The sequence below is a fragment of the Corvus kubaryi genome, unplaced genomic scaffold, assembly GCF_017639235.1.
Source record: "Corvus kubaryi isolate FWS band 111438036 unplaced genomic scaffold, C.kubaryi_AGA036_p1.0 37398, whole genome shotgun sequence".
NCBI lineage: Eukaryota > Metazoa > Chordata > Aves > Passeriformes > Corvidae > Corvus > Corvus kubaryi.
In genome coordinates, this window is record NW_024581137.1 from 22,542,982 (window position 1) to 22,558,405 (window position 15,424).

General features: G+C 37.2%; 1 protein-coding gene across 3 annotated transcripts in view; it reads right to left on the reverse strand.

Annotated features, from left to right (window-relative positions):
* Window positions 1-15,424, reverse strand: part of KCNH8 (potassium voltage-gated channel subfamily H member 8) — a 175,596-nt gene that overhangs the window by 159,442 nt on the left and 730 nt on the right. The gene's annotated exons all lie outside the window — the stretch shown is intronic.

Sequence of the window (15,424 nt, forward strand, 5' to 3'; positions counted from 1 at the left end):
GGAAGTATGAGTGCAGGCCAAGACAACCAAACTCCCCTATTTTTCATCGTTAATGATAAAGATCTGGCATTCTACAATCATTGATTGTGAAGTAATATTTAAAAGTATTTCTGTTCTGCTGATTTTTATATTATAAATGCATAGCTACATAACTCTTCCTAACAGTGGATAAAACTATTTTGAAACACTTAATAGTATAAAATGTTATAAATCAATGATTCACTTTATATGGAAACTTTGATATAATTTTTGCCATTGCATAGAACAACAGAGAATATAGTAAGTACATGATGTTCAGACACTGCATGCCAGATAATGTTGTTATTTTAGGAAGAAATTGTTTTCTTGGGAAAACCACAAAAGACTGTATGAAGGATTAGAAGTATCTTGTGATGTGTGATTCATTGGTCATTACATTAGTGATTATTTTAGTATTTAAAAAAAACCCCAACAAACAGCAGCCAGACTTTGATTCTAATAACTAAACCATCTAAGTTCATACTCCTTAGTACATTTTTAGGCAAAAAGAAAGTATTATTCAGCAATATTAAAGATATTAAATAACTGAATATATACTCAAATAATGGTTTAATTATTGGAAAATACATTATGTGCATATTAAGACTGCTACCAATATCACACATATCTAAAAAAATATTCTTCATACCCAGATGGGTTAAATTTATGGATATAAATCTGTGTCTTTTCTCAAGTGTCAGAACTATCTCCAGCTGCTTCATTTTGTGTGCTAATATATGATTTAGCTGAAACTGTGTAAAAATGAATGTTGTTAGAAAACTCATTTAAGTGTCATTTATTTCTAAATTGTTTCAAGCAAATAAATTATTCCACTTAGGCAGTAATTTCTATTAATGAAATTAGCTCAAGTCCATCTGCATGGAAAGAAATGCACTACAAAAAACAAAGTGGCTCTGCTTTTGACCACTCTATTTCACTTTCTGCATCAGTTCTCTTAAGAGGTGTGATTCTCATGGTGTTATGCAAAATCCTTCCATAAAAGCAGTAAAAGGCAACCCTCAAACATAATTGGTTTCACTATCTCCAGATGTGAGAGATTTGAGAGGAGCTATTACAAGATTGTTATAAGTTTTATGGGGAGTTATATAGTCTATTTTAGACCTCTAATTAAAGTGCATCCAAGAAACACTAAAGATTAGGAATGCAAGATTCCCTCTGCAGATGAAAGAAAGAAAAGCACTATCCCATACTCCATTCTGCAAATAACTTGAACCAGTTAAGGAAGGAAAAATAGTGCCACATTTACCATCCCTTTCAGAGGTATTCAGTGCTAAAAAATCCTTCTGTCTAAAATAGCAAGAAGGACAAATAGCATATAGGACTATCTTCTGAGCATTTCAATTGATTTATTTCCTCCCTCGCAGCAATAGACTCAGAATTATGTATCGCATTTATTTTAGGATACTGAAGCCAAAACCGTCTTAAATTGGAAAGCTCCAATACAGAATCAGTTGGATGTCTATTTCAGAGTGTTACAAAGGGTGATATTTAAACTGCTATGGATTGCCCATGCTTGCTCAATCTCTCAAGAAAGTTTTAATGTACTGCTGCTTTTTGTGATAAAGCAAACAGGACTTAAGTGATTGTGTTTCCCATACACCTGTGGTTCTTCTCCCCATCTCCTCTCTTCTCAACACTAAATCCCCTGCCTATTTTCAGCAATATTTATCAGGGAAGACGAGATACAATGAGCTTTATAAAACAGCCAGGAGAGAAATTAATTGTGCTCCATTTTCACAAAATATCAGTGTCAACTTGACTGTGTTGGATTACGGAATATTCATATAGCAGCTCAACTGCAAGAGGAAAGAAGGGTTCTTTGGCACACAGAATCATTTGTTACCCCTTTCACATATTTGCAAGAGCTGAAGACTTTTTTTTTTATCTGATACTTTAGCAAATTTTAAATGTTAGAATTTCAGCACTTTGTGAAATGAGGAAACCAAAATTGCTAACTAAAAGGAAAAGGATTATCCAAAGAAATTTGCTAGATGTCCATTTGGATTGGTACCATGTTCACTGTGTATTAAAGGTGACCAGTCCAGGGGTAGGGTCTAAAGGTTTCCATTTCTCATCACTGATTTTATACTTCAGTTATGGAGAAGAACTTGGGCTTGTGCTGTAGTTCTCACTAAACAGTATGGAACCTATGTATTATTTATGGAAACAAAAACTCCCAGTATTTCTGCAGTTAGTCTGGTGAACGAGTAAGCAACTGAATGTCCCCACACTTCAAGGACAACTCTCTCATACTTGGGAAAAGAAATTTTCCAACTGATCTGAGCTGAGTCAGGAACTGTCTTGGGAGAAAGTCAGGCTGGGTCACTGGTACCCAGTTGGAATGGAAGTAATCATAAAAGATAGTACACTGAAGAAAAAGATAAGTGCATCTGGTTAAAGTGCCAGGAGGTTCTGGTCTTGATGATTTAGAAAGCAAGGAAACACACCACAACACGTTAGAGTACTCATAGTAGTTCTATTTTTACTTTCAGTGGATTGAAAACAAATTCAGCTGTGCCTCAGAAAATGCAGTTAATACCAGTAAAACCACTCTGGTTTTGATGCTTCCCAAAGTGTGGTAGAACACAATATTGCAGTCCTGAAGTTCTGAAATAAAAATATATCGATATATCGATATGAAACAATAAATTTATTGTTGCTGCATTTTTACTGATGTAAATTTGTTTGGGTTGTCTTTTAGTTTTAGGCTTTTTTTTCCTTTTAAACATTCATGCAACTTGCTTTCTAATTTTGGTCTGAAAGCTATGTGAAAGCTGTGTTATTAGAAGGACTTTTTGGAAAGTAGAGTATGTTCTTAGAGGAATATTTTTTCCTCCTGGACATTTAAAACTACATTTATATGAAAAGTTTTTGTCTTGCTGACTGGGCATTAATGTTCTGAAAGATATGCATTGCAAGTAAAGATAGAATTGCTCTTTATAGACGTGCTGCTTCATCATAGTGTAGGTTGTTACAAATCCCGTGTTGTGAAAAATTCTCTTCATTTCTTCAAAGTCTGTGATTGAGAACATTACAAGATTAGAAAAAGCGAGATATTTTCTGTTTCTAATGCAAGATGAGTTTCTGTGACCTAGAGTATCTAGTTCCAAGCTTTGTTCCTTCTTGTCTTTCATCAGTATAGTTTAAGCCGTGTTTAACATTTTCAGCTAGTCTGGTCTTGTCAGGATATCATTTTATAGGAGCGATTTTAGAAACACGGTAAGGATGGAAATATGCTTCTCAAGTGCAACAATCCATTCATACAAAGTCACTATGCTGGAAGGATTAAGGGCGTGAAACATGTCGCTTTCACGGCAAGAATGGGGTAGATATGGCCCAAGGGTGGTTTTAGTTGTGAAAGTCTTGTAACTGCAACTCTCATAATAATTTGCACTTGTGAAAATAAGGTACAGCCTTCATTCTTGTTACTTCTGTATTTCTCTTCCGCTGTAGCTACTAAGTTCTCTAGTGCTACATTTTAACAACAGAACTACCTAGATGCTACAAGAGATCTTGAAATTATTTTGGTCATCATGACATTTCTTGAGCAACAAAATGCAAAATGCTACTGAAAATTACTTTTAAAGCTTAAAACCTGATAAAATTTCAGGATTGATCCAAAATTTCAGATAATTAAAAACTGAAGATAAATGTTTTGGTTCAGATACATGTTTTGGTTTGTTTTCTGTAATAACATCATGTGTTTGATTTTAAGTGCAAGTATAAATTCATCTAGGAACCACTGAAAATTTAACAAGAGTAACAAACACATCCCTTACTGTGGAGCAGCAGTACTACCAGAAAGAAATCAAATTTCTGTAAAAAATTTGATTTATTTCTGGGGACTACTTTACTTTCTTAGTACTTCAGAGAACTGTTCTTGACTATTGCCTCATAATCCCAGAACACAGGCCTATGACTGTCACACAGTGCCATAATTCAGACCCTTTCGTGTCAGGTGTCCACACTGTTTATGCAGATGCCAGCTCTGATACTTGATTTGTTATTCAAGGACTAATCTAGAAAAGAGGTTCCCAAAACAAGAGTATTGCTGCTTCCCTGCAGCAGAACAGCAAGCCATACAGTTGGACTGAGTCTGGCTGGAAGATATTTCCAAAGTTGCATCACCAGCCCCAGAGATATTCTGTGTCATGTGGCCCAAGATGGCATGGTCTTATGTACCACAGAAAATACTGGTCTGTCAAAAAGCAAAGATTCAGTTTTTTGCACAGCCAAACTGTTAGAACACTCACTGAAGTATTTTACTGCCACAAACTTTGCTTGCCAAGCCTGAAAACCTATCAGGAAGAACCTGCTTTCAAGAGCAAACTATTCTGTTATTATATTTGGTTTATTTTGCCATTCACAAACTCTCCCTGGAAGCCATGAACTAGCCATGATGAATGAACAACAAAATATTCAAGTGCTATGCAAACTGCTACAATACTCTAAGCTTTAAAACAGATGAAATAAAATCACTGTGCTCAGCACAGCAATATGTCAAAACTTAATAGCTAGAAAAACAGCTACTATCAAACTAAGAAGCACCATTACAAGAATTCTTTCTCTTTAACTTCACTTTAGGCAAATATTTCATCGAATAAACACTATGTACATCTTAATTAAATACAATCAATTTTATATACTTCTGAGCATCAGAAGGTTAGAAGCCAATACCTTCATGCTATAGATGTAAAAAACTTCCTCCTTCTTCATTCTTTCTTATCTTAGAAAGTCATCCCAGCATAAAACAGAACATGTAAAGGGGGCAGAAGACATCTCATAACCTTTAGTCAAGCACATTGAAGCGTTATTTTCAACGACAGTTCATATAAACTGACATATCAACCATATCAGGCTGAGGAAAAAACCTAATGTTATTCTCCCAATTAATTCTAACCTCTTAGCTTTACTTGTAATTATTTCACTCAGCTCCTAAAACTCGGCTTATTAAGATCCATCCATCATGGTGTGGGTCACACAGTACTTCTGTTGTGGGGCTTTCTGGCCTTTGTCTTCCGATCAGTGAGAGGACCTTGCCTACACTGAATTCATAAAAGGGAAACTTGTTTTAAAATGAAGGATAAAGGTAAAATGCAAACTAATTGCTATAGTTCCAGATTATTTATTTATTTATTAAATGACTGTTATCTCCCTGAACTTAATCTGCTGCTTCCCTGGAACAGACACTCGTCATGCTAGTCACTTGTGAGACTGCTAGTTGAACTATTCGCCTGTACTTCACACCTGGCTTAGTGATGCATAGAGTGGCTGCTTTTATTTGCACCATTTTCTTTCCAAGAGATCATACCAATTTATATAAAGTTACTGCTTTAATAATTCGATATATTCCAGGTGAGATTGATACAATATCAGGTTGTGATTATTTATGTTTAAAAAGCATACCCACAAAAAACCCAGCAGAAATTAGCACCACTATAATTATTCACCACAAAAGACACAAACGGAAGGCCTGCAGTTCCCCTGACAGTTCAAGCAATCATTCCCAGGGGACACACATCAGCAGAAAAATGAATAAATGAACTATTTATCCTATCTGAAGCATGATTTCTTCTGTAATTAAGGCAGGTTATCACCTTCATATATGTTTCTCTATTTATAAACATATTTGACATACAAAGTGTTGAAAAGTCCAGATAGATAACTGCTTTTCTGAAGGTACTGTTGGTGTCAAAAGGAAGCACATTTTTGATACATAATTGTCTTATTTAATTGGGACACAAGTGGGGAAAATCTTCAATTCAGATAGCTCCAACTGGATGCAGGCGTCAAAGTCTCTGCATTTCTCCAAGAGTTACTGCTCCCACTATCTAATTCGATGATTAGCACTGAGCTGTAATTGGAACCAAAATTCCAAATCCCCACCTGTATCCTGCTCATAGCAGTACGAACACAGTACAACACCTGCCTGTTTTATTTATATAAGAATTATGACTGATGTGCTTAAATGTCTGCAGTAATTTCCACCTGTCCCTCCTGACTGCTGTTGATCACTGCGTCTGCTGCAGGGATCGATCAGCAGTGTGGGGAAGCATTCAGTTCATTCCAAAGCAATACCTGCTGCTCACTCAGCAATCCCATCAGTCAATCCATCTCTGCTTCTTCACAGCTGCTCCCTCCTTTTTTCTTTCTTGGCCAAAGATCACTTGTACACTTTACCACCTAGGACCATCCCTTACCTCGAAAAATCAATCACCGCTCCAGTTCATTCTGTAAGTAAACTTAAAAAAAAAATAATCAATTTTGTGTTTAAAGTTGCTTATTATCTGGGTTTTTACAAGGTTTTTAATACATCTTAAAGGAGAATGGACTTCTTTTTCAAAATTCAGACACCACTTACTCTCTGCAGGTACAAAAACAAGGTAATTAATAATTAATTGTAATTGCTAATGAATTTGAAGAAAAAAAAATCACTAATTCAGAGGGGAAAATGGCAAGCTTTCACATGGAATTGAAAATAGTGGGATGCAAACTTCCACCATATCAGAGGAAAATCTGGAATTATGCTTTAACTATCACAAGCTTTGGCATACCTGTGAGCGTGTAAAGGATGAATCCTCCCTCTGTGGTCTTCTACTGCAGTGCAGTGAGTTCACTTAACTGATGTGGGTGGCCAAGCCTCCCATCCATTTCCTTAAGGAATGACTCAGTGAAGTACAATGGAAAAGCCATCACCTGCCTAATTCCAGGCAAGAAGTCGTTGGCAACAGATCCATGGAGCATGCCTTGCTCTAACCACTCTCAGATACGTGATCTGCAAGGCAGCATCAGCAGAATCACTCTCCTTATGAATTCTAAACTTCTCATATACGCCAACTAAAAAAACCCCAACCAACCAAACAAACAACTTTAGGTAAATATTCCTGTAAAAATACAGAGAGGTAGTAAAGAAAGTCAGGATTTCTAATGCAACCTGTTTTCTTCTTACAGTGTAGAAGCAACTCTCAAGCATGACTAAGAAGGCAACTTACTCATAGTGTACTGTAGCACAGTTCTGCTTCAAACAGGACCATTAAAACTGTGTTTTGAGAATCCCAAACACTAATTTATGGCAAGACCTTGAAAGGCCCCCAAAATGTAGTGTATAATCACACTATTCTCTCATCTTTTTCCTCCCATGCTCTCACCCAATTATTACAGCACTGAAGCAGACACAACTCATAGCTATATATATTCCTCTGAAAATCAGTGATCTTGCTAATTTTCCTTAATCTTGGCAAATGTGTAGCTCAAGACCTTTCATTAATATTTATTAACCATTCTTTTCTACATTGAACACTTAATTATTTAAATCCCTAACATTTAATTCTACAACTACAGGTTTTATGAGGTACATGTTTCTTCCCACTGTTCTGGAAGTGAAAAAGAGAAAATGTTATGTCCAAATGCCAAACCTCAAGATCTTTCAACTCAATAAAGAAACAATACAGTTTAATAAATGCAGTGAATGTCTTATAATCTCACAAACACAATCCATATATTAAAAAGAAATATATTAATTAAAATATTGTGTATTTTCATTTCGATCATTAGAAAAAATCACAGCTTGTCACTGATGCACTGTGATTATTATTGACTTCTGAAGGTTTTTTACCCTCCAAAGAATATTTTTGATCTTCCACAAAGAAGGTTGTTTTTTCTGCAAAAATATTTTCTTTGACAACAATATAATTTCCCCATTGTTTTTCATATCATTATAAATTCCAAAATGTGAGAAAAGGCAGAAGTTATGCAAAAACACATTCATCACTTGTCCAGGAGTTATCTGACACTTAGGAGAAAAAAAATAACCCAAACTATTTGTCCGAGGACAATTTTCTTATTTTAAACATCGAAGAAATGATGAAAGGACCAACTCAGAGTTCTCTTTCATACTTTTAGAATAAGATGTCTAGTCACGTATCATAACTAGCTGTGGAGTGAGATGGAAAGCAAAAAGAAAAGGCCACCAAATAAAGCTGTAACAATGAATTTCAGGTCCATTCTGTTCAGATGAATCCTTCTGTTCTTCTATAGGTTTAAAATAGAGAAAAAGCAAAATAATCCTAGACTCCTAGTCATCAGAAATAATGCCTGAGGAGAAAGTGAATTGAGTGCTGGCACACTGGAAGCTTTTTTCTCTTCAAAAGATCAACAGGGAAGACAACATATTTCTCCATAACACAATTGTCTTCAGCTGTCCTTGAAATGATTGACAGCCAACATTAAGTTTTAGGGATGCTCAGATGATATTTAATGTCAAGTTCAATGTTGAATGCGCTAGTATTTTAAGAACAACACCTGTTCCAAAGTCTTTTAAATACTACTATCAGTCCCAGAAAACAGAAGGAGCCAGAAGCACTTGGCAAGATAAAGTCCAAATGAAGACTTTTTTTACTGTCAAGGAAGTCTCTCTCCTGTCTGTGATTTGAGAATATTTTGTTTGTTTCTTCATCTTGCTGTGCCTCCCCTTCCCCCTTCCTTCCCCTGCCACCCTGTCTTTTTTCCTTCTTTCTTATTTATTTTATTTTTAGATTGAGTGGTCAAGAAACACCATTACTCTGTGAGCAGGTTGTTCCTCACCTGCTTTTTTCTTTTAGTCATTCTAACACAAGGTAAGATGAGCTTGCTTGTGATAATGCAAAACTGTTGTAGCAACTGTCTTTGTTAACCTTTTCCAGGATACAACATATGTAATATATGTACCTTGCTTTTCTTCCAAAAATTCATTTCCTCAGAATAGTACTAGGAGCAGTTAATGCTCTGTAAACCCATTCCTTGCCTGATTTATTTTAATAAATTCATGTACGTCTATTTGCTTATACTTCTACATGTGCATGAGGCAGTGTTTTTGTTGTATTTCTATTGTTTGTTGCCCTGAAAAATACTCCGAGCACAATTCCTTTACATCCAAAAAGACTGGGAATACGTACAAAATTGCTACCTGCACAAATAATATAAAAAAATTATAAAATAGAGATTGAATGTACAAATGTCATGATAATAACAAGCGAAATCTGTTTTCAGGATAAGCCTATTTACTCATTGAAATGTTAGCAGAGAAGAAAGTATATGCTTGGAGAAGGAAAAAAGGGTACACTTACAGAAACTCTCTAGTGGGAATCCTGATAATCATCTAAGGTTTTGAAACACTAAATCATTTCTTCCACTCACACAAAGTACACATTCATTCAAATATATGTCACTTCAAATATACAGATTTGTTTTGATCACTGTGCTCTGTATCAGGTTTCTACCCTGAAACAATACAGAGTAACATTTTGGTACTCAGAAAAAACCCCAACCACTTATTTAATGACATTTTTCACTCTTAAATCTCAAATGCTTGCCTTGAGTTCAAATACAGAGTTTATTTCTGAAGTAATGATGTGTGCTACTAGTCCAACTTTATGTTTATAACATTAATCTAAGATTAGTGTGATAACTGAATTATATATCCTCTAAATGGAAGACCTGCAGAATCATCATTCTATCTTATTTCTATCTAGCAAAAGATAAAAGAACACCACCTAAGAATTTGAATACATCAGTATTTTCTCTAGCAATAACATGGTCTTTGAATAAAACATACCTTAATGACCTTTTTTCATTACTTTAAAGTGATTGCATATCAAAAATAATGCCTGAACACTTTTTTTTTTTTTTTTTTGCTTGAATCAGATCCTTAGGACAAGAACTCAAGAATTAAGAAACATGGTCTTAAGATGCCTTGAAGCCCTTCCAATTCCATCTTTCAGGTCCAATTTCAGCTCAAGTTAGAATCAGAAGCCACTATAGCTGCTGAAAGCTATGATAACTGGATAAACCAACCTTAACATGAAGTTCTACACTCCCAAAACTTGTGCCAAAAGAAAAGATTTTCCAGTTAGCTGCCTAATCTAGCCGCTTGGTTACTTCCAGCAAAGAGTAGCAACACAACACAGGTTCCAACATCCAACCCTTAGTTTATATTAAAAATCATATTTGCCCTTTTCTGTAATGGAACCACAGCAAGGTGCAGCACTGGCCGTGTCTTACAGAGACAAGTAGAGAGAGGCAATGTCTGCTTGTTTTGGGCTCTGAGCTGAGAACAGGCAATATTTTTTCCAGTGTTGACTGTATATGTTTCCAGCGACAAATAAATGATTAATTCAGAACACCACATTATTTACCTGTTCAATGATATGAGTAAAAGCACTAAACAGCTCTGCATTAACATAAGAGCATCCATACAAATATCCTTGGAAATTTGCCTCTGGCCAAGTCACTTCATCTCTACGACAAAGAGCTAGACCAGCTTCCCTGCTCTTACTCCTTCAGAGGGACAGTTTGACAGACCACCAGATTTTCCACTGTCACTTCTTTGAAATCTCTTTGACTTTGATCAGTGCTTATCACAGTTTGAGTCACCCATCTTTGGTCACAGGATTTTACAGAATCACAGTGTCAATTCAGTCGGAAAAGACGTCTGAGACCATCGAGTCCAACCTATGACCAAACAATACTGTGTCTACACCAAGTGCCACGTCCAATCTTTCCTTAAACACCTCCAGGGACAGTGAAGCATTTCTTTCTAATGTCCAACCTGAACCTCCCCTAGGACAGTTTGAGACTCTGTCCTCTCATCCTGTCACTGGTTGCCTGGGAGAAGAGACCAGTCCCCACCTGGCTATACCCTCCTTTCAGGTAGTTGTAGAGAGTGATAAGGCCACACCTGAGCCTCCTTTACTCCTGGCTAAATACCTCCCCCCCAGCTGCCTCATCCACTCCGCATAGGACATGCCCTCCAGATCCTTCACAAGCTTCACTGTCCTTCTTTGTAGCCACTCCAGCACCTCGATGTCCTTCCTGAATTGGGGAATCCAGAACTGGACACAGCACTCAAGTTGCAGCCTCACTAGTGCCCAGTACAGGGGGACAATCCCTGCCCTGGTCCTGCTGGCCACACTACTGCTGATACAGGCCAGGATGCCATTGTCCTTCTTGGCCACCTAGGCACACACACTGGCTCATGTTCAGCTGGCTGTTACTCCCCACCCCCAGGTATTTTTCTGCTGGGCAGCTTTCCAGCCACTCTGCTCCCAGTCTGTAACTGGAGTATGTTTTGTCTTTGTGAGGTGGACCATTCCGATCCTGGAGTCTGATCAATAGCTTCCTTCCCCTGAAAGCTCAGTTGTTGCTTCCCTACATCTGACACTGCTGCAATTCCTTGAGCCTGTTTGAGGGAGAACCCCCAGGCAGCCAAGAAGCACTTTTCTGCTTTTGAAGTTTCTGTGATACTATTAAGCAGCACATTGCCTGGTGCAGACAGGATAGAATTCATCCTGAATGAGACAGAATTTCACAACAAAGTTGCAGAAAGTGTTAGCTCATTGGCTCAACCTAGCAGACATCACCAGTTTGTTTATGAGACAGGAAAGCAAGTGCTGGGAGTAGCTGGGGAAGGGTGGGGGAGTAATCTGACCCTGCAATCTGGAAAGATCACTGTAAACAAAGGCTTTCAGCTCTGTACCAACTGACGATGATGCAAAAGAGACAACCTGATTCTACCCACAGTGCCAGCAGAAGTATTCTGACATCACATTTGGGATGCTTGAATCTGTGTGTTCTCATCAGGTACCTTTCATTAACACCTTAAGGGTAACTAAAACCACCAGCAAACTGATTCCATTTTATCATGAAGGAAAAAAAAAACTAGTTGTGAAAACCACTGCTTAGGTGCAAAGTTCTTTTTGTTGGTACTTGAGCATGGTTTTAATTGGAAAACATATTTGAATATAGAATTGTTCAGCAAATAAAAAAATAACAAATAATCACCATTGACACTGAGCAAGAAGGAATTCACTCAGCTTGATCTTCAGATTAGACTGATCATGTAAGTTTGTCAATAAGGATGTGAAGTACACACTTAATTTGGAATCTGATCACATACGACAGACAGGAGATAATTATAGAACTTCAGCTGTCATTTTATAGTATAACCATAAACAAAATTGTTGTCCTTTTTTAAATACAAATTAATAAGGCTATTTGCTGAATCGCTGCTAGTTTTGCTCCTTGAGAAAGTCTCACAGATTTTCAGAAGCAACCACTTAGTGTGTATTTAATCTATTTAAATAAATAAATAGTGCATTCAGAATATTTACATACGTGTACATATATGTATGTATGTATGAAAACAATAAGACATAATTTCCTACCATGCAACTATTTCTGAATGCTTTGCCTAAACTAAATAGGGTTAAGAAGCAACAATATATAAATTTTCCATTCAAAAGCTTGAAGTGAAATAACTCACTTCTGACATACATGATATTTGGTGGAGGGGTTAATTATAGGCTTATATTTGAAATATTTTCACACTTGAAAATACTATTTTGTCTCAAAAATCTAAAAAGAAAAACAAAACAAAACCAACCAAAACCCCTAAGCCACAAACCACTCATTTGAAAAAGCTTGTTTGTTTTCCATATAGACAATAAACACACTGTTAACAGAGGGGGCAAAAGTCTTTGGATGACCTGGTGTTTACATTTTGGGTGGGGGGGGAAACATTTTGAGAAAGCATTAACTTAAATTAAGATGTCATGAACACAAAAGGTATTTTTGAGTTGGAAGGTGACAGTATAACAGTACATAGGCAGATCCAAGAGCTCTGCCACGGAAATCCAGAGAAGCAAACCTTTAATGCTGCTCTTCCACATGTGTAACACAGGTTACACAGGAAATTTGTAGGAGACCTCTGCAATCTCCTGTACAGATAACATCAACCCCAAAATTAATCTAATTGCTTTGTTTAGCACATATTATTGGTTTTATATGTAAAGAATACTTATGTGTAACATACTGCCCAAAAAAAAAAAAAATCTACTGGGAGAATTCTGAGCAGCTGAAGAACCTGCCAAGAACTTGTTTTATACATTTTTTGAGATATGCAGTATTTCATGGTGTGATTTATAACTGCTAATTAAACATAAATCACTGCAATAGTATAGTTAAAAAAGTTCTGTCAATGAATTTTTGAAAATTCCGTGCAAAGCATATTTTCTAACATTATCTGGAATCCCTTCTTGCACTTTTGCCCGGAATTAGAATTATCCCTCTTCTGGATTAAAGATGCATTGGTGGATTAGTCTATCACTGATGACAACATAATATATCCTTCCCAGAGGCTTAAACTGAAAAGAGGTCTGTTAACTACAGACTATATTAAAACAACAGCAAAAAAAAAAAAAAGATTAAAAAAAAGACATTGGATACAAGACAGTATTTTAATATTATTATGTGGGAGGTAAAAGTTTGTGAAACATAACCTCAGGTTCAATACCATGTTTCAGTCCTATTCTTTTCACAGACTGTATCACCTGTAAAACTAGTAAGACATGGGACTGATTCCTGCAAGGATTTGCCACGGGTATTACTTTTATCTTTAGCCACCTGAGCAAGCTCAGGAATACCAGCCACACAGGCAATTTAAATGAAAAATACATTGGTTTTAATTTCTCTACTTGATGTTCAGATATGTATGCACATTTTGAAAAACTGTGCTTCTTTGTCTGAATTTTTTTTTGGCCAGTTAAAGAAGTATTAATTTTATATTTAAATTTAGCATTTCCAAAGCAAGAAAGCAGATGAGCTGTTTCTGAACTGACTTTCTATTTCTGAAACTTTGTTTCAGATGATATGAAGTTGATTCATCACTTTACTCTTAACACTCTAAAGGAGATGTTATGTTATTCTGTATATTAAGAGACATGCTTCCAGTTTTCCATAGAATAGAATCATCTGGCAAAGTTTTTCTAGATGTGAGACTGTGTAGTTCACAAAACGTCTTTCCATGCGAACTTCCTGGAATATTTCACATGCCAATAATCATACAATGACAGCTTCTAGAACACCCCTATTTAATATTTAAGAAAAATTCTGGAAAACGAACTAAAAAGAAGTATTTCACTGAATATAATAAAAAGATAATATGCTGTATTTTCTGGTGAACTTCAACACCCAATTACATTCTTTTTCAATTATATCCCCCCAAAAAGTAGATGAGTTGTTAGCATTAAATTTCAATGGAAGATGCTGGGGTCTGTTTTTTGTTTAAGAAAAGGCCAGTCCTTCACTTCATGAAGGTCAGTAAAATCACTGGCTTAAAATGGTAGCTAAATTTGGATATAGAATTCAGGTAAGAAATAAACTTTCTACCATACTTCCAGTTGGTGTCACTGACATGATGGGGATTAGACATTTTTCTGGTGTTTTATTTAATAAGAGACCTGGATGTCATCACAAATGTTGCTTGCTAAATTGAATCTTTGAAGAACAGTATAGGATTTGTGAAGTGTTTGTGTGCACAGCTCACAGACTGTGCGCTCCATCCTTTGAAGGGAAACCATTGTTAAGGGGTAGGGTCCGGAGCACAAAGAAAGGAAGGACTGTGTTCCTGGCAAATGACAGTATCAGCGACAAAACTCTAATAAGAGCTGCATGCTTCAATAGGAAGTAAATAATACCCATACACTTTGTAGAAATAAAAGGATGGAGGATGGGGGAAAAGGACTTTGAGTTCTGTAGCTGAAGGAATTTAAAGGTACATCTAAGTAGTCTCACGAGAGATTGCTTTATAGTGAAGTATCAGTTACACACAACCCTGGATCATAATTATCTCTGTATCCTCAGAGTAGCAGAGCAGTTATAATGCAGTTCTGTGCTTCTCTGCAATTGATCTCAGTGACTGCATAATTTTCTTGACATTTTACAACTTACTGATTCAGTAATCACAGTTCAGTTGTCTTAATCACACAGTAATTGAACTATAGAGGAAATGCCAATAGATAATCAAGAAGATATCAAACCAATTAGACAGCAATGTTTTCAGTCAAGAAATAGCTAACAGCAACTCATATCTGAGTTGGTTTATCCTCCACTATCGATGTCTAGATTTCTTAAAAGGGAATGAGAGGGAAGACAGTCAGTTTTGGTCCCAATCTGCTATCTGCCTGCTCCTTTTATTTGCTTTAATATGTGTGAGCCCCGTTAAAGAAGAAACAAAAGTCAAGATACAGGCGGGTCCCCCCACGGCCGGAGGGGGAGCACGCCAGCCGTGCAGGGGAAGGCAGCGCCTTGCCGGCGGAGCTGCCCGGCGGGGCCGAGGCGGGCGGCGCGGGCGGAGCCGTGCGCGGCGGGGAGCGGAGCGGAGCCCGCGCCGGGACCCGCCCGGGGCCGGGACCTGTCCGTGGTCCTGGGGCCGGGACCTGTCCGTGGTCCTGGGGCCGGGACCTGTCCGTGGTCCTGCAGCCGGGCCGCCACCGCTGCCGGAGCCACTGCCGAGGGGCCCTTGGTCCCTTCCTACCTGCCTCCCTCCACTAACGCCCTGAAACAGCTGCTG